Source organism: Cavia porcellus, unplaced genomic scaffold, assembly GCF_034190915.1.
Source record: "Cavia porcellus strain 051 isolate PalLab524CR breed Dunkin Hartley unplaced genomic scaffold, mCavPor4.1 scaffold_7, whole genome shotgun sequence".
NCBI classification, from domain to species: Eukaryota; Metazoa; Chordata; class Mammalia; order Rodentia; family Caviidae; genus Cavia; species Cavia porcellus.
The window spans coordinates 21,019,884-21,039,913 of NW_026947490.1; the positions used below are offsets into that span (position 1 = coordinate 21,019,884).

The 20,030-nt window shown below is 44.4% G+C and overlaps 2 pseudogenes; both read left to right on the forward strand.

Moving 5' to 3' along the window:
• The first annotated feature begins 8,045 nt into the window (after positions 1–8,045).
• LOC100731085 (male-specific lethal 3 homolog) lies at positions 8,046–9,093 on the forward strand (annotated as a pseudogene).
• Positions 9,094–11,514: 2,421 nt separating this feature from the next.
• LOC111755388 (carcinoembryonic antigen-related cell adhesion molecule 21-like) lies at positions 11,515–18,636 on the forward strand (annotated as a pseudogene).
• The last annotated feature ends 1,394 nt before the right edge of the window (positions 18,637–20,030 follow it).

Here is a 20,030-nt window from a genome sequence, read left to right on the forward strand (position 1 = left end):
GATCGCTTCCGGGAACAGCCCCCAAGGTGGGGCGGAAGGCTTCGCCTCCCTCTCGCGCCAGGGGGCGCTCAGGAGCTCTCTACTCCTCCACAGACCAAGTTGAGCGGAGCGCAATTTGCGGCGCAACGCTGGGAAAGAACCCTGCGACTCCTTATCGAGCGGCCTATCCTCTTGGCATCTAGGCTCCTTGGTCTCATCGTTGTCTAAGCCTTCCTCGTTCTCGGAGTCAGACGACTCCGAGGCCTGAGCCCCGTCTTTCTCCTTTATATCTTTGTCTCCTTTGACGGACCCCTCCCGGGAGCTCCCTGACTGGGCCTGTTCGAATGCCCTACGCACTTTAATGAGCTCTTGAGAACCTTCCCTGCAACCACCCTCGCTCTTCAAGCATGCATATATCATTTCCCACAGTGGCCGAGCGAAGACCGAAGCCCCGCCCTCCCTTTCCGCTAGAGAAAAATCCCTGCCCAACTTCTCCCACGAGGGCAGGTTTAAGTGCCCTGTGGGCAAGAACCAGGGAGCGAAACTATCAATCTCCTCAAAAAAGCTCTCCAGCGTTTTGCGTCCCACCTTGAGGTCTCTGGACTTTAAGAGCTTCCGGAGGACCTGTACCAAGGGCTGGGTGTCGTTACTCGGTACGTTACCCATATTTAATATGTTACTCACCGCGTGAGGCCCCAAAATCCGCCACTTACGCGTGAGCCTGAGGGGAGTCTAAAAACCCTGTAGGTGCGCGCCACCCAGGGCCCAGGTTTATCCCCTGCTCACCTGTCTCGCAGTGCTGTATCAAGGAACGTTGTCCACTACCACGTCTCGGGGGTGATCAGTTGTTCCCCGTACGGGCCACCAAATGTCGATGTCGCTCCCGGCCGGCAGGAAGGACACACGACAAAGTCTGGCAGTGGACAACCTTTTTTTTTATTTTCTCTCCGTACAGCCTGCCCTGGGATCGCTCCCAGCCGAAGCCTCCTCTGGTCCGCTCCCCGCGGCTCCTTCCGTGCTTTGCTCCGAAGCCTCTACCGGTCCGCTCTCCGCGGCTCCTTTCGGGCTTCGCTCCGAAGCCTCTACCGGTCCGCTCTCCGCGGCTCCTTCCGGGCTTCTACTTCCCCCCAAGGGTGACACCAGTATATATACAGATACAGTGTCCAATCATGTTAAAGTAAGCAAGGCAAGCTGATTGGCTAACATATTATTGAGCGGGTTGTTTACGCGGTAAGCAGAAAACTAACGTGCTCGATGGGAGGGGTAATCTAACTCAGGCTTTACTCTTTACCACAGGCCGCATGATCGCTATATGCGGCGGCTCGACAATGTGGTGGCTCCCAACAGTGAAGAGAGAAACGTTAATGAAGAAATAGGTGGCAGGAAGCACTTTCTCCTGAGCTCAGATTTGCTGTGTGGGAGGGGTAGCTGGAGCCTATAGGTGCGTGGTGACTACCTGTAACCCCAGAGGCCTCCACAGGGAAATGCACGAGTGGAATGCAGAAGTGGACACAGTGCAGTGGAGTTGCACTGAGCTATTTCAGTTCAGATATTGTGCAAGATATGCTGATTAGCTAGTTTAGAGAGAGGCCAACTGAACTTGGAGCTCAGAGCAACTGCAGATTTCACCTAGCGGCTTCCAGCTGACTTCAGAGTGATAGGAGGTGCATAGACTGGTGCAGAATAATCAGAAACCAGTCTGAATTTCAGTGGAAATAAAGCTGCAGGCTTACCGAGACTGCCCACTCGCATGCCATAAAGCTTCTGCTGGCTCGCTGGAATTAATCAACATGAGTTTGGACTCTGTCTGCCCTTAGTGTCTACCAGTGACATCAGAAACACACCTTGAAGAGGACATTAGTTTTTTTTTTCTTTTTTTTTTGTATTTTTTCTTGTTTTTATATATATGAACATGGCTTCTAGTTTTGTTGTTGTTCTGTTCTGATTTTGTTTTATTTCTTGTTCCCTCCTGTCTTCTGCACCCAAAGTTTGTGTGATCCTCCATCATCCTCCAGCCTTGATTCTAATCTCTTCTTTGTCTCCTCCTCCTCCTTTTTCTTCTTCTATTTCCCTATTTTCCCTATAACCTTTTTTAAATTTCCTCCCCTAAGGGTACAATTACCATATTGGGGGCTTATTTTCTACATACAACTTTCTAGTTTAGATTTTTTTTTATCACCACAAAACTGAATCATACAGTCAAAGGCAGTGTTATGGTTGATACATTGTGTCAACTGGAGAAGTCTAGACGCTTAACTAGTTAATCAGCAGCTCTTCATCCTGGGGTGTAAAGAACATAGCATACCTCTAGGATACTTTCTAGTGTATCAGTTTGAGAATGTCAGAAGTTTAAGCAATTCACCAGGGAGCCACAGTCCTTCATTTGTAAGCATCCTCAGCCTGTGCAAGAGGAGAGCAGGAGACAGTGTGAGCACTACACCCACCTGAGGGGCATATCCTGCTTACAATACGAAGAAGGGAAAGTGGCATGCTTTCTCCTTTTGCCCCTTTCTTCTTGATACTTTTGGTATCTGCATCAGCTGCCATTAATGGTTGTCCCTCAGCCATGTCACTCTGCCTTGGAGCTGAGTATGGACTGAAAACTCCATAAACTGTAAGTCAAGTAAACTTTTCCTTCCTTCATTTTTGGCATCAGTATTTTGTCACAGCAGTGAGAGAAAAGTAACCAGCACAGATGGAAAATTAATAGTTACCTCAGTTTGTCATTTTCTAGGCTGTGTTTGATGCTGTTATTATTGCTAAATGTACCACTTTAACCAACAGAATTGTTGACAGACAGACAGAATTGTGACAGAATTGTTGTAACCAGTTGTTCTTCCTGGCATACCGAGACTGAGATTATCTATTAAAAAAAATTATAAGCCACTGCCAAACAAAGTGGAGGTGGGCTGACTCATCAGAACAATCCCATTAAATTGAAGAGTTAGGATCTTGAAACAAAGTCAAAAACCAACAGTCAGCTATATCTGGAAGACATCACTGAAAAGCAGTCATTTCCTATGGATTCCAAATACTAGCAATAAACTTACTCACCATAGGCAATTTGCAAGCATCAGTCCAGGAATTAAACTGAGAAAAAGAAAATGAGAAGACATTTAAATAAAATGCAATCACAGCTATCCAGCTCATCAGAGGCAAACCCGTGGGACCGAGGTGGGACAATCCTAAAGCTACTCACCCAGACTCTCCAAAGTGGTAACAGAAAAAGTAACAAAGCAAACAGATGAGGCTCTACAAAAGTCAAATCAGAAATAATTTCTCAGGCAAATACAGAGATGGTGACCATAATGAAAGGCATACTTAGTGACACTAGAGCAAAAGAAGATTAAAAACAAAAATAGAGGGGCTTAGGAAAATAATGAAAATGGTTAATGACCAAATAGGAAGGATATGGAATTCATAAAACAGATTCAAACAGTACCCAAAGGATTAAAAATTCCATTGCAAATATGTGTAGCAGAAGATGCCAGTGTGTGAACAGAATCTCAGATATAGAAGAGAGGAGTGCATTTAGTGATCATAGAAAAAAAGATTTCTTAAAAATAGCAAGGGACTATGAGAAATCAATCCAGCAGCTGCTAGATGATGCAAAGAACAACGACACAAGATGAATCGGAGGCAATTAAAAAGCAGGAGATAGCACAGATGACATAAAAAGAACCTATTCACAGATGTCATGGCAGAAAACTTCCCTGGCAGGGAAAAAGAATTTGACATGTAGATAAGTGACATATAGAATTCCAGTCACCCATGATCCAAAAAAAGCTATAGCAATGCATATAACAGCAAAGATCCCAGAAATTGCACAAAAATACAGAATATTAAAAGCTGTTAAAGAAAAGAAATAAATTAACTATAAATGAAAGCCCATTGATCTCAACACAAATCCTCAAGTCAAGGAGAGTTTGGAGTAAAGTATTTCAAACCTGAAAGGAAGACAACAACCTCCAGCCAGGATTAATATACCCTGAAAAACTACCTTTGAAGATTGATGGAGAAATAAGATACTTCCATGACAAAGAACACCTGTAGAAATGCATAATCACAAAAATAGCACTTCAAAATGTTCTGAAGAGCACTCTACAAAGAGATAACAAGGACTACAACTTCATGAACCCCAACAGGATGAATTCACCAAGAAAACAAACAGCTAAACAGAGGAGACAAAAAAAGAGCCAATAACAGTAAAATAACACAACAAGGATGGGTCAATACATGTCACCCATAACCATCAATGTTCATGGTCTCAATTTACCAACGGAATGGATCAGAAAGCAAGATCCAACAATATGTTGCACACAAGAAACTCAAAAATTAATTCATAGACTGAGAGTCAAAGGATGAAAAACAATTCTGCATGTGACAGGAATCAGGAATAAAGCAAGGGTAGCTATTTGCAGACAAAGGGATTCAAGCCAAGGCTGATTAAGAGAGACTAAGAAAGTCACTACATCCTAGATAAGAAAAAAAGTCCAAAAGGAAAAAATAATAATCCTAAATATATATGCAACAAATTCCAGTGCAACTATAGAAAACAAATATTAATAAAAACGAAAAGTCAAATAAGCACTAATACATTTCTAACGAAGAAGCTCTATACCACACAGACAGAAATAGACAGATCAACTGGGCAGAAAATCGGCAATGAAATATTAGCACTGAACTAAACTTTTAAGCAAATGGATTTAGTAGATGTCTGCAGAGTGCTCCACATCACAACATCAGAGTACATGTTCTTAGTTGTACGTGGGAGGTTCTCCAAAATAGAACACATATAAGCTCAAAAAACACCTTTAAGTAAGTGCAAAGTAATTTCAATTATCCCATACATATTATCTGACCATAGTGTAATAAAATTGGAAAACAATGGCAAAAGAAACCATAAGAACTTCATAAATACATGGAAGACTTCCGGGAAAATGGCAGAGCAATAAACAACAGAGAAAACAGCATCTCTGAGAATCGCCATCCAGATGCTAGAATATAGCATTGTGAGGAAGATAAGAAGGAAGGAAGTGGGTCCCCTAGACCCAGGAAGAATCTCAAGTATGAATTGAAGCCCAAAGAGAGAGTGAAAAGAAAAACTTCAGTGAAGAAGGCAGTATCCAGAGGTGCCTTCACCTTGAGGCAGAGGTCACTGTGCAAGAGAAGCTATTTGAACCTGAGGATGCATGATCACTGTGATGGTGATAGCTAGAGACCCTGGAGTCCTCTACAGAGAGACACAGCAGTGGAGGGGAGCAGCAGACATGTAGGACTTCCCTGGTTAGCAGTGAGTGCAAAGGAACCCAGAACTACAGCCAGCTTTGTGTAGCAGCTTCCAGTTGGGCACAGAGCTGTGTAAATTGCTTGGACTACAGTGAGCCCAGTGAGTCTGACCTTGGGGCAGACCGCTGAGATTGTCTGCTACACTGCCAAAAGCAACTACCGGCTTACTGGGATTGGCATATTTTGGGGCTCTGGTTCCACATATTGTCTACTAGTGAAACCAAAATACAAACAGCATTCTTCAAAGGGCTGCACAAAAAACCCAAAATTCATATGGATCTGGAAGAGATCCAGAATAGCAAAACCAATGCTGGGAAACAAGAGCAAAGTGGAGGTATCACAGTCCTGGGTTTAAAGTTGTATTACAAAGCCCCAGTGATAAAAACCAACCAACAGTATGGTCCTGGCACAAAAACCCGTATGTACATGAGTGGAGGAGAACAGCGGATGCAGACACACACCCAGACATGCTCACTATCTGATCTGTGACAGAGGAGCCAAAACCATGCTGAAGGAAAGACAGCCTCTTTACCAAAAGGTACTGGGAAAACCTGGCCATGCACATGCAGAACAGTGAATGTAGGCCCATATCTCTTATCATGTCCTAAATAAAATCAAATTGGCCAACGAACTAAGTGTCAAAACATAAGCAATTCATCTGCTGGAGGATAAAATAGGTAAAACTGTTGAAGTCATGGGCCTAGGCAAGGCTGAGGTAGGAGGATCCCTGCAGGTTCAAGGCCATGCTGTCCCTCCAAAAGACCCCACAAAACACAAAGCAAAACTAACATGGAGATGAAATCTTATCTCAAAAAGCATGGCCATCACCAAGAAACCAAATGATAACCAATGCTTGTGAGGCTGCAGGGAAAACAGGCCCTTCCCATCATTGATGGGAGTGTCAACAAGTACATCCACTAGGGAAACTGATGTGGAGATTCTTCAAAAATTAGAACTAGAAATTCTATTCAACCCAGTAGTCCCTTTCTAGGTATCTTCTCCCAAAACAGTTTAAAACATCAAATTACAGTGATATGTGCATGTCCGTGTTTATAGCAACACAATATATAGTAGCTAAATCTTGAAAGCAACCTAATTATCCATGAATAGATACACGGATATAGGAAATATGGGGGGGTGATCTTTACACAAAATGAAGTATTATCCTGTAATATAGAAAGATAAGCTTGAATCATTTGTAGAAAAATGGATGTGCCTTGAGACCATAATGTTAAGTGAAATAAATCAGATACATGAGTTTAAATATCACTTGGTTTCACATATAACAGTTTCACAAATGCTAAGTAAGCAGCAAGATAGATAGAGGGATGGAAACAGATCTTTCTCAAAGGGGAAGGGAATTAAGAGATAGAGGAAATGAGGTGAAAAAGGGAAGTAGGATAAAATTTTAAAAATAAATACATGAGAGCCTGCCATTTCCCACATGCCACTGGGGCAGCATTGGACAGAAAGAGCGCACGTGTCAAGATGGTTGGCTCTATGGAGGCCGCAAGGTGTCATAAAGTTAGAGAACTGCTGAATTATAACACAGAACCATGAAGGGAAAGAACTCTCACATTCACAGAATCTACCAGGAGAACCATCTACAACTCTATCATGTATTGTTATGTCACAGATCTCTTCATTCAAAATTCATTTTCCAAGTTGTCATTAGAAGCAAAGACATTTGTTGGGGGAAAAGCAAAACTAACACATCACTTCATGATGAACTTTGCATGTTTACAATTTTTGATCAGCTATTTATTAACAAGATAAATTGATAAGGTTACTTTAGTCAAATGAAAGAAAAGGTCAGTTTCTCAGTAGGAAGACTAGAAATGTGAATATAGACAAGTGGTATTAGTACCTGTTACAGTAAATGGCTAAAAAAATTCCAACATCTACCAAAAGGATATTTTTCAATCATTCCTTACAGAATAAATAAAAATGCATAAGTCTTAGGGCTACTTAGACAATGAAAATATACTTTAGATAATTTGAAGATCCAACAGATCCATAAAAATGAAATTTTACTAATTACATAGAAAACCACAAAATTTCTGTAACATTGCTCATAATGTACTTAGAATTCTTCCTTAACTCTGTGGTTGTTTGAAATCTAAACTAGCAATTCATTATGAAAAGGAATATTTATAGAGTTCTTTTCAACAGATCCCAGCCTTTCCCCACTAGTCAGCACCATTCGCAGACCGGTGTAGAGAGAACAAAGCCACACTATCAAGCAAGCCCAGTCTGGGAACCAGTGCCATGTGCAGGGCACCACCGGACTGGAATAGACAGACCTCCACCCCATCTGGCATGTGGACTGGGAAACAAGAAGTACCATCATGGGAACTATTGTTGATTTTGTAATGCTTTGAAGTCCTGTGTCTTTTACACTGGTTTATTTTCATTAGTCTTATTCCATTTTATCCTCTTTAAAATAAAAAAAATTCTTTATCATCAGTAAATCAGTGCAAGCGAAGATATGAAATTTATGTTTCACTCCAAGGAGAAAGGGCTGTCCTTTGAGCCTGACCCCAAAAGCATCAGTGCTGTAGGATACCGAGACTGTCGATGTTACTGTTGGGAGAGATGAAAAAGGCAGAAAGATCCCAGAACAGCTGATCCATTTTAATGGCCGGAGTAGAATGGGGATAGATGGGGAGCAGAAGTTCATGTGCTTCATGATACAGATGAAAATCGTAGATTACAGTGTCAATTGGAAAGAAAAGCCAATTGCAGCTCAGAACTATAAATGCAAAAAAATGAAAGAAATGGAAAAAAGAATAATAACTGTAGACATCCCTGAAGTTCTAAGGAGGCAACCTGAAGATGATTGTGACAACACTAACAGGAGGAAGCGGTTAGCGAACTCCCATGTGGTTAGCGAACTCCCATGCAGGCCCACATGCTAACTCTTTTGCAGTCCTGTGGGAAGCACTTTGCCATCCGTGCAGCCTCATCAGCCAAGCAGAGGCTCCAGCACACCGCGGCAGGTGCTAATGTGAACATGCATTTTATTCCAGCAGAAAACAATGTTGCCCTGAGTAAGGAGGTGGTGGGTGGGCTGAGGGTAACCTTTGATCACACTCTCGCATGGCTCTTGCTCAACCTGTATGAACAGGCACCATATAGAAAGGTGACTTCAATTATGCCTTTTGTTTCAATTAAACAAAGTGCCATAAACACTGCTAAGAGCTAGGAAGGGATTTCTCTCAATCCACCTTTGTTGAGTCTGTCCACACTGCAGTCCATAGATTGTGACGAGCCTGCATCCCTAAGAGGTAAAAAACCAAGCCAGAAGCACTGCAGTCCCTGAGGTGGTTCCCGTGTCATAGCACCCACTGCCACAGGCTGTCCTAGAGCAGCACCTGGCCCCAGCCCATGTGCCCACACAGGACACATCAGCCAACAAGCCCAGGCTGTGCAAGCATCTGGAAAAGAACATGCCTGTGAACAGCAGATCATCTTCCTGCATGCCTGTGACACCTAATGAGGAAGGACAGGCTATGTTTGCTGATTTTAAAGGGAGAAGTGAAATAGAGGAGGTTTTCTTCTAGCATCTTCTGCCTGACAATTTTACCCTCCAAGTGACAAGCCACCTCCACCCTCTTACATTTATGGTGCACAAGATTTGGTATGATTGTTTATAAAACTTCCAGAAATCCTGGGAAAAGCATCCTTTCCTGAGAATGATCCCAAGGGTTTCCTGAAGCACTTGAATCTCTTGCAGAATACCATGCCTGCCTCTTCCCAGAGTCAGCCTATATCGTTGCCTGCAGGGGGCGCTGCAGCCCCGAGAGCCCCAGGGCCTCTGATTAAAGCCTGGTGGTTCTGTAGGACTGCTGCTCTGCTGGCTGTGTCTTCAGGATTCAGGGCACACAGATCTCAGGCCCGCCTGGAGCCTCAGGCAGAGCTGGGCTCTGTGATTTGATTTGTCCACATATTGTAGTATTACTTTTTGGGTCCCCAAATGTCCTCTGACATAGCCCTTGGTATTGCACAGGACATTTGTGATGACAGGCAATGTATTCATCGTGACACATCCACAAAATGGGCTATCCCGGTAGTCATTGCAATTCTTACTGTGAAGCATATTCTTTACTTAGGTGTTAGCAGAAAAAGATTTGTTGTTTGAGACCGCATCTTGCCAGTTGAGGCTGGCCTTGAACTCACTGTAACCCAGGTTGGCCTCGGACACATGGCGACCCTCCTGCCTTAGCCTCTCAAGTGCTGGAACTGCACACATGCATCACCACACCTCACTAAACAAAACCTTTTTGCAGCATGTTTTCATTCTTGTGGTGAGGCTGACCGACTCTGTGCAATCTAATGTAGTTTGTACATGGAAACCACCAGGACATTCCAAAGTCTTCTAGAAGGAACTGATATGGATGGAAAAGAAAATGTGCAGCTGTAGAGTTAGAGTTCCCTCTATGAAATGCTATTTTCAGTGCTTAGTATATTATTTCCTGTCTTGTTTGAGATTTTATAGCCATACTTTATTAAGCAATGTCAAGGTTCACTTTCTAGAAAGTTATTTTTGGTGATCTAAATAAAAAAGATGTCTGGCTTGAAAAAATAAATAAATAAATAGCAAAAAGAAAAATAGATGCAGTGTATTTTATCAAAATTAAGAATTTTTGTATTAAAGAATAAGGTGAAGAGAGTGAAAAGTCTCCTACAGAATTTGGAAATCATAGATATGTTAAGGGCTTCCTGTGCATAATATGTAAAGATTTGGTCAAACTCAGAGACAGAAAATCCTAATTTACAAATGAGAAAAGAACGGAGATAAACATATCTCCAAAGAACATGCACAAATGGTCAACAAGCACATAAAAAGATGCTCAGTATAATGACTCATTACGGGAATGCAAATGGAAACCACTCCGCACCTACTAATCGCTATGTAACTGTTGAATAAGAAGTTAAATAAGGAACATGGGGGAAACTGCACAGAAACTGGAAGCCTCCCACATTCCTTAAGGGAACAGGAAAAGCAGCAGCCACTGTAGAAAAGGAGCCCAGCTATGAGGTCACCTGGCCAGCACACCCAACCGGTGTGTGCTGGGAGAATGAAAAGGATTCAAATAGTTTCCTGCGCCAAGATAGTGGTGGGTCAGCAGGAAGAGAACCAGTCAGCATCTCCCGTGAGCCTACTGGCTGGTGGGCTGAGAATCACACATCCCCTTCCCCTGTTATCCAGTGGGGGCCAGAAGTCTAAGCATCTCTTGCGAGGATCACCATATACAATACAGCAAATATGGGGGATTTCATTTTATCTTCACTTTGAAGGCAAGTATTGTTCTCACTGTTTTGCTTTGTTCTGATTGTTTTGCTCTTTTCAGTACTCCATTTTGATACGCTTTATAATGTTCTGTTTTTGGTTTGATTCTGTTATACCTGATTTAATGGACAGCTACTGTGAAAATACAAGATATACTATGCCACTATTACTCTTATCCCAGTATTCTGCTGTGAAGTTCTGTACCAATTTCTTGGTTGGTCCCCCAAGTTCCAGCATGGCTGATCCTCGGGAGATGCTGATTGTTCTCTCCCTGGTGTGCCTGGGGATCATACCACTTACCAGGAAGGCTGCCTTGTTGCCTTTTAGTTATATTCTTAAAATTTTTAACACAGAACATTTTTGTTATATATCATTTGCAGCAATTTTTCAAGGTCTCTGCAAGGCCAGGTGACACAAACCAGGTGGCACACACCTGTAATCCCAGCACTCTAGAAGACCAGGGCAGGAGGACTTTAAGTTGGAGCTGAGCCTAAAAGACATATGGTGACCATGTCTCAAAATTTAGAATGTGCTGGAGATATAGCTCAGTGCAAAAGTTCTGGTTTCAATCTCCCAATATAAGTATTTTTAAAATATTTGCAAAATACAAGGTGGCTAGGTGAGGTGGAGTACCCCATCATCCACCATTGGAAGGCTGAGGCACAAGGATCGCTACAGAGTCCAGATCATCCTGAACCGCATAGAGAAATGCTGTCTGAAAAGGACAAAGAAAAAAACAAAAACAATACATTCTCTTCAAATACTCAAATATTAATCTTTACATACAGTGTAGACCCTTCAGACCCAGAGAAATAAAGGCAGAGAAGGACTGAGGTGTTAGGAGATCAGGTGACCGTGGGTGACGCCATCTGTGGGGTAAGGTTTCAGGAACAGCTTCAATCTCTATGCACACGGACTGAACTGCGGGTTAGGCCTGCCTAAATCTTCGCTGGATGGCCTCCACCTGCTGTCTTGCTGACTCTACTGTGGTCAACCACCACCCCACTGCCACCATATTGGAAATGGCAGAAGTGTACAGGCTGCGAAAACACCCCAGACAAGCCAGGTCTCTCAGACACGCAGGAAGGAGTAGGCAGGACATGAGAGGTTCCTGGCAGGGTTTCTGGGGCAACGGATGGAAATCAGGCTGCATCTCCACCTCCTGAGTGCAAGCCAAGCTCACATTGAGGGAAGTCCTTTCCTGAGTGTGGACCGTGTGTTGCAGAATTGCTCCATAGGCCAGAAGGAGACCTGCCACAGCGACTGCCCCATCACTCCTGATTCTTCCAGTTGATGGGAGACCCTGTGTCTGGGAGAATCTGCAGAAGGTGCAGACTGGATGAGTCCACAGCAGCCCTGCCAAGTCCAAGTCTTAGTGAGACAGCCTTTGGGGAATTCAGCTCATAGCCACTGTCCTTTGTGGTCACACTGGGACTTCTTGGCCCGGGAAGTACAGCCAGTGTGCTAAGAATCTTCCCTTGCACAATGATGTGCACCCTGGCATTGTTCCACCAGTCTATGTCCCAACCTCCTCCAGCAAGCTTCCTCCCTGGGTTCCTGGTGCCTGACTCAGAGGTCTCAGCCTGGAGCCTTTCTGAGGTCTGGGGCTGGGCAGCTCTCTGTCTCTGGGAAAGCCAGAGTCACAGGAGTTTAGAGAGCCCTCTAACGGACCCACCCTTCCAGAGACACAAAGAGGTTAGGCAAGGGGAGAGGTGAAGCTGAGCTTCTACAAAGGGCAGGTGCAGAGGATGCAAGTGAAATGAGGGAGAGGAGGCTGTAGTAGGTGGATGATGGGAGGGATGCGAAACAGTGGGGGAGGGGGGATCTAGGTAGGCAGGGGAAGGGCAGAGCAGGGTTCAATTTCTACAGACATTTGGGGTGGGTAACCTTGTGGGGTGTTTAGCAATATCTGCTGATTCTGCCCAGTAAGTGCCAGGAGCACTACCTCCCTCAGGTGTAACAACCACAGCTGTCTTCAGACACTGCCAAATGCATCAGGAGGGCAAAACCCAGCCTGGCTCAGACTCACTGATGCCCTGCAGCCTGATGGGGTGGTCATGGCCACCTGGCACAGACATTCCAGTCCAGGCAGCATAGTGTGACCTCACTATTTTAGGAATCAATCGATATTTCTATGTATTTCAACAAAAATGTGAGTCAGAGGAGCCTAGGACTCTTCTACAGAAAAACAAAATTAGCTATTCATCTTTTCCTCTTTAAGAATTTCCTGCAGTGCTACAGGAATAAAATAACATGGGACCAGCATAATAATTCACAAATGATCCAGATTGATTGCATAGAATAATCCCTGACAATATTAGTCATGTGATCTCTGACAAGTACATAAAAATAGCTTAATAGTGGAAGAAGAGTCTTTCAGCATCCAGTGAGAGTCAGTTGTAGCCTGGTCAGCCTCCCTGCTGCAGCCCCTGACACTGGCCACGAGTCCCCTCATGGCTGCCAGGGGGGCAACATCAGCAAACACAGTCCACACTCAGGAAAACAGTAACTGAAAAGTGAATTCACCTTACACTTGGGGGTAGATGCAGGCTGATTGCCATCCCTGGCCCCAAGGGCACTTCTGAGTCCCTCTCACATGTCTGCTTTGCCAACCACTCCTTCCTGGAACTCCGAGGACCCATTTATGTCAAGAGTCTCAGCATGGCTTCTCATTCCTGGCAGCACCCTTGGGGTCAGAGAAGGTGTGAGCACAGGTGACTCAGCAGGCCAGAGGACAGAGGGCTAGTAACTCACTCAGGGAGGATACGGGTCACACCTCAGCACAGACCTTTAGAGAGGGGTGCTGTCCCACAAATCTGACACCGAGCCAATGTTGTCCACAGCCACTTACCTCCCCCACCACACTCCTTCCTCCCAAGGACATGTGAGTCATTTCAACCCCTGCCCATCCAGAAGTTGAGCTCCTCCTGAAACATCTGATCAGAGACCAACTGGGAACACCAGAGATACAGGGCAAGGCCCCCTCACCAGTCATCACTCAGCTGGCCCCTCTCTATCCCCTAGAGCCATCTCGGTCTCCTGTCTCCTGGCAGTAAATTCTATCTATCTAGAGTGCACAAGAACCCAGGGAATGACTGAGTGACCACCTGGATTTCTATGTAACAAAGGGAAACACAGCTCTGGATTTAGGAACCCCAGGAACTCCCTGGTGTTGGCATCCTCAACTTGTCCTCAAGTACAGAGGACAGTGAAAGGTAGAGCCAGTTCTTTTCTTGGGTGACACAGTCCCCAGCAGCATTGTCTTCCAAGTGAGGTCTGTGGTAATGATATTTCATACAGAAAAGGGGGAATACACAGGAAAGGCAGGACCCAGAGAGAAGGAGAGAGCCAAGCTTCCTAGACACATTTCACCCCCACGTCACATGACACTGAAACCTGCTCTTTCCCTAGGAGGAGACACAGCTCAGAGAGAGGCAGCACAGCAGAGCTGATCCTCCTGGCAGCCTTCTTGGGAGCCTGTGTTGAAAAAAATCTCTTCTCCACAGACGGAGGACAGAGAAGGCAGCAGAGATCATAGAGTTCTGCACAGCCACTTCCCACAGAGGATTTGTTTCCTGGCAGGGGCTCCTGCTTACAGGTGAGAGGGGACAGTCCCTGCGAGGCTATATCAGAGGGTGGACACCTCAACACTCACTGAGTCAGCTGAAAAGCCAGGAGTCTGAGATGACAGAGGTTTCTGTTTGGAGCAGGAGGGGAGAAGACACAAAAAAAGATCAGAAGGCCAATGAACAGGAAACTCACAGTGCATGGGTACTAAAAAGGGAGGAGGAAAAGATCTATTTTTCTTTAAGTTAACCGTCATTGCCCATGACATTTCTTTTTTTCCGATAGACAAGGTCCCACTGTGCAATTCAGGCTGGCTTTGAACAGTCTGTGTAGCCAAGGCTGGACTTGAACTCACAACATTCCCTGCCTCAGCCTCCCAAGTACTAGGATTAAGGACATCTGCCACAAAACCTGTCAGGTCATTATATTTTGAAAATTGTTGCCAACAACAAAGTCAGCGTGACTCCAAAGAAAATCACACTTGGGGAATGAAGGTTGTTCTCACCCATCCCCACCAGAAACTACAGACAAACCCCTGTGCACACAGGGCTCTCAGAGCCATTGCTCATTCATCTACAGTATCTGAGGCTGTTTCTGACCCTGAGCTCCAGCAGAATCAGACAGCTCCCTGTGCTCACCAAGCTCTTGTGCTAAAGGAGAGAAAACCAATCAAGAAGGTCATCTAGAAGGGGAAGTCAGGTGTTGTCAAGAGCCACAGAGGGAAGAAAGCAGGAAAAGGTGAGAAATTGAAGAACCAGATCCCTATGTGAGGGGTCAGGAAGGCCTCTCTGCAAGTTGCCCTGCATGTAAGAAGGACCTCAGGGCACCGAGTGGTGAGCCATGCAGACCCCTGGGGGAGAGTGTTTCAAACAGAGGGAATGACAAGTTCAGGAGCAAGGAAGGAGTGAAGTCCCACTGCTGACCTCAGCCTAGTAAGAGACACACGCATGCCTGCAACAGTCACACTAAGCAATGAAAACATCTCAGGACTCAGGACTTCATCTCTCTGTCCAATATAGTTTCAAATTTGATGAATTTCTCTCTGTCTGTCTCTTCTAGTCTCTCTGTGCCCTTCTGGAGCCCACCCACCACTGCTCAACTGACTATTGAATTGGTGCCTTTCGATGCTGTTGAAGGGGCAGGTGTTCTAGTTGTCCACAATTTTTCAGGGAAGGTTTACATCCTTGTGTGGCTCAAAGGGAATACAAATGCTTACAAAAGTATGATTGTAGGATATTTCACATTCCTTAGTCTCATTCAAAAAGGGAATTCATACAGTGGTCAAGAGTCAACATACGCCAATGGTCCTTGCTGGTGCAGAACGTCACTCAACAGGGCACAGGATCCTACATCCTAAAGTTCTCAACAACAATTTGGAATGCTGAATACACATATGGACAGTCCTGTGTACCCTGTGAGTTATTCTCAATGACCTGTGAGTGTGGGATGGGGTCAGTTCCACTTCATACACACACAAAACTCTCAGTCCCCAGCAGTGCACCCACCCTGCCTCGTTGCATCCCCATGTTGGGCTTTCAGCATGGAGCACAGGACACACAGTGGATATGACCTTCAATAGACTGGAATCTTTTACTTGAATCTCCCTGCAGAGGAAAGGAGAGTTGGATGGAGTAACTTGATGCAAGGGGAGCCTCTCAGTCCAGCTCCAAAGTCGCTTTCTATTTACATGACCCTGAGAGCTACTCTGAGGAACTCCTGATTCCCCTGGTCAGACCTCTGTCCCAAGCTCCTCACTCTAAGTGGTCCTGGGGAGCAAGTGCTCAGGTGAGACTTTGACCCACTGTTTAGGGATGATGGGGAGCAATAATTCACTGGCTGTCTCAATCTCATACTTTCCTAGGGCTGGTTCTTAGAGCAGCCCCAGAGACACATCTCAGTAAGGAAACCTGGGCAGTTAGCCCTCCTGACATGTAGCATAGATAGCACAGATGGACAGGTGCCTTAGGTCATTGCTAAGGTAATTGACTCATGAGAACCTATAGGAGGCTCAATGTGCCCAAGGGGAAGAACAGAGCAGAATGAGACTCCTGGAAGTTCCCTGTTAACTGGGAACTGTTCTAATTTATTCTGTGTGGAGGCAAGTAATATGTGCTGCTCATTTAAGCAACTACTCTATGCCAATAGCAAATAACTGTGAGTATTTCAGATTAATTTACTGACAGCATGACAAACCAGATACCATTTTCTGTGTATCTTATAGTAGGGAGACAAAGGCACAAGAAAATACAGTTGCTGCACCAGGGTCACACACATCATGGATAGCAGCTCAGAGGCATTATCCACTTGCATATAAACACAGCCTTGCTACTTTCAATAAGGCCTTCTAATGTTACTAATGTGATGTGTCACTTCTTGGAAGTTGATATCTTCCCTCATTTTAAACTAGGAATGCCTCAGACTTCCCCTCTGACTAGGTGTTCCCATCCAAGAGTCCTCCCAGGGCTTCTAATCATGGAGTGACTAATTTCAAACTGGCTTCAGGAACTCTCTTTGATTCAGATGTGACTTAGAAAGTCTTCAGAGCTTGGTCTAAGACCCTTTGGTTGTGCTAGAGAATTATTTTGTTCAGGAATTGGGCTTAGATTCATGGGTAGAAATAAAAATTTTCCCAGAGCAATAATTTAATATCTGAAATTGCTGTCCAAATCTGTCAAAGCCCACAGGGTCCTCATCTACCATCTACAGTGGAAAGAGGGACATTAAACACCAAGAACAAGAAGTTGATTCGGCCTTCTAAATTTTGTGTGTCCCCTTCTCACTGTCCTAGATCATTCATTAGACTCATGCTCCTGTCAGTCACTATCAAAAACGTGGGGAGAATCTGCCCACATTATCGCCGCAGGCTGGCACCTGGGCTGAATGCCAGGCTTGGTGTCACTCCCCTTGTGTGCCTCCTGGAGTGACAGCACCAAGCTCTGGAGTACTGACTTGGTTGTCTGGAAATAGTGGGAAAGAAATCACTTCCCAGCCTGTGTCTGCAGACACAAGCAAATCTCCGTTCTCCCTAAGCATTCGGTCCCATATCTGAGACTCTCCTCGTTTTTCTTGTCTGACTTGTCATGGCTGAGCTGGAGTTCGGCCTGGTTTGAGACACAGCTCTCCTCATTGCAGAAAGACCCAAGGAGTGCACAGAGACTCACAGAATCAGTGGGAGTCACTGAGGTCAAGCAGCTTCTTTTAATGACTAACTCCTTCCTTCCGTCATCTCTGTTTTCTTTAACATCTGCTATGAGTGATAAGGACCCCATAGGGCTTCGAAACAACTTTTCACTGTTTTTCTCCAATGAGGGGAAGAAATCCCTCTTGTACAGGGCACAGCAGCTCGGAGCTCTGCTCCAGCTCTGTTCCAGTATTACATAGAAACTGGATCCTTACTCTATCTGGGGAGGGAAAAAACATATGGAAAAGGCATCTGGGCGGCCTGTCCTGAATCTGCTAAACTGTGTACCCAGTGAGCATCTGAGACTTCACAGCATGCAATGCAATGAAAAACTGCACCTCAGGGCCAATGCCTCTGAGCTGGGTCCTGGGTCCTGGCTCTTAAATCCCAGCCCTCTGAGGCTGAGAATGCACCTGCAGGTGATGCAGGGCAGGGCCAAATGGCTACATTTGCAGAGAGGATGATGCCAGTCATTCGTGAACACCATGACTATTTATCTCTGCTGATTTCCTTCTCTGTGGTATTTAATCCACAGATAAACGAATAAAAGTCCTTTTCCAACTGAGATGTTCTTCAGGCTACAGGTGGCTCAGATTTTACTGTCACGGAAAGCGCTGGCAAAATGGCATGCAAAAGTCAATGGGAGGCTATGGTGGCTTTCCCTCATGATAGCCCACCCTGCCTTCCCCAGGCTGGTGTTTATCTTGCTATTACGTCTTTTACTCAGTCCATGCTTGCTCTGCAGAGACAGTCCCTTCCCATCCTTCATTTTGACTTTCTCTAATTAAAAAAAAGATAGGTCAATGGGAAAAAATATTAGACTATCCAATGAGATTTCTGGACAGATTGGCTAATAAAAGGTTCTTAATGTGGATCCTTCAGAGAGGTCTCAGAAGCTGATGGGCCTCCCCGGGTGCAAGTTACCATATAGCACTCGCACTGGCCTACTAAGTTGGCTGAATTTCTGAGGAAAGGACACAGCTAGGCCCCAATCCAAGGCTCAGTCAGTTCCCTCCTCTGTTCACAGAGCCAGTGTCGCCACCCTCCATCCACAACCAGCAATACCATCATCGCAGAAGATGATTCTGTGGTCCTCACCTGCTTCTCAAGTGACAGCGCCATCTCTGTCCAGTGGATCTTCAATAACCAGGATCTGCAGCTCTCAGAGAGAATGAAGCTGTCTGAGAAAGACAGCATCCTCACCATCGACCCTGTCAAGAGCCAGGATGCCGAGAAGTATCAGTGTGAGGTCTCCAACCCTGTCAGTTCCAGCAGGAGTGACACACTCAGGTTAAATGTGACTGGTGAGTGGCTTCTCCTCTCCTAACTCTTCTGGGGAGAATTTATCACCCAATAATGTACAAGATGGATAAAAACCACAGGGAATGTATCAGTTGAGACAAAAATATAGTAAAAGAGACTTGCAAAGAGGTTCAGAGCTTTGGCTCTGACTCCACAGTCACCCCCAGTCTTCACAGGGAGTTTGTTCCAGGAGTCCCACAGACACCAGCATCTGTGGATACTCTAATGCCTTATGTTAAAGTGGGGTAGCATTTGCATGTGACTGTGAGAATTCCCCCATATATTTTTGGTTTTTTTGTTTCTTTCTTTGTTTGTTTGCTTGTAGTACCAGGGGATAAGCCTAGAGCTTTCCTCCTGAGCTACTTCCCACATGTGTTTATTTCTCTCTCTCTCTCTTTTTTTTTTTTTTTTTTTTTTGGTACTGGTAATCAAACTCACAACCTCATGCCTACCAGACAGGTACAGTGCTGCTGAGCAGTATCCTCAGCCTATTTCTTTTTCTTTTATTTTGGGACAGTCTTATTAGATTACCAAGTTGCCAAGACTGTGCTCAAGCTTGTGATGCTCCTGCCTCAGCCTCATAGAGTATCAGGTCTACCAACATGAGTCACCCCACTCAGTTCTCCCCTATACTTTAAATCATCATTAGATTATTTCCAGTACCCAATACAATAGGAATAATTCTTGTGCTGCATTATTTAAAGAATCATGACAAGAAAAATGAGTGTAAATTTTCCAAGTGGACCCATCTTTTTGAAGAGTTTTAAACCCCAATATTTGCTTAAATCAATGGCCAGGAAACCAACCATACTCAGTTTCTTATCCTGAGTTTGGTATTCATTGTCATCTAGCACAAGATTTTTTTTTGTTCTATTTTTCTGTTTTAATGTTTCTTTGCTGTGTAGGAAAATATACACAAGACTTATTATTTTAACCATTTGAATTGCACAGTTCCTTGACATTCAGTAATACATATTGTTATGTAACATTGCCCACTATCCATTTCCGGAAGTTTTTCACCTTACCACACTAACACTTTATAATCAGTATACAATAACACCCCATTCTACCACTACCCCGGCCTCCAGTAGCCCCCTTCTTTCTGTCTGTATGTATTTGAATTCTATACCTCTTACAGAAGGGCAATTACACAATATTTGTTCATTTGTGTCTGGTTTAATTCTCTTAGTATAATGTTTTCAAGTCTAATTTATTTTGTAGTATATACTATAAATTTGTTCCTTTATTTTTGTTTTTTAAGACGGTCCATTGTGTGTATATACTGCTTTATGGGGTGTACCTCATTTGGCTTATTTATTCATCCATCAGTAGACTTTAGGGTTATTCTCATGTTTAGTCTATTAATAATTCTGCTATGAAATAAATATGCAAATATCTGATCAAATCCTTGATTTCAGT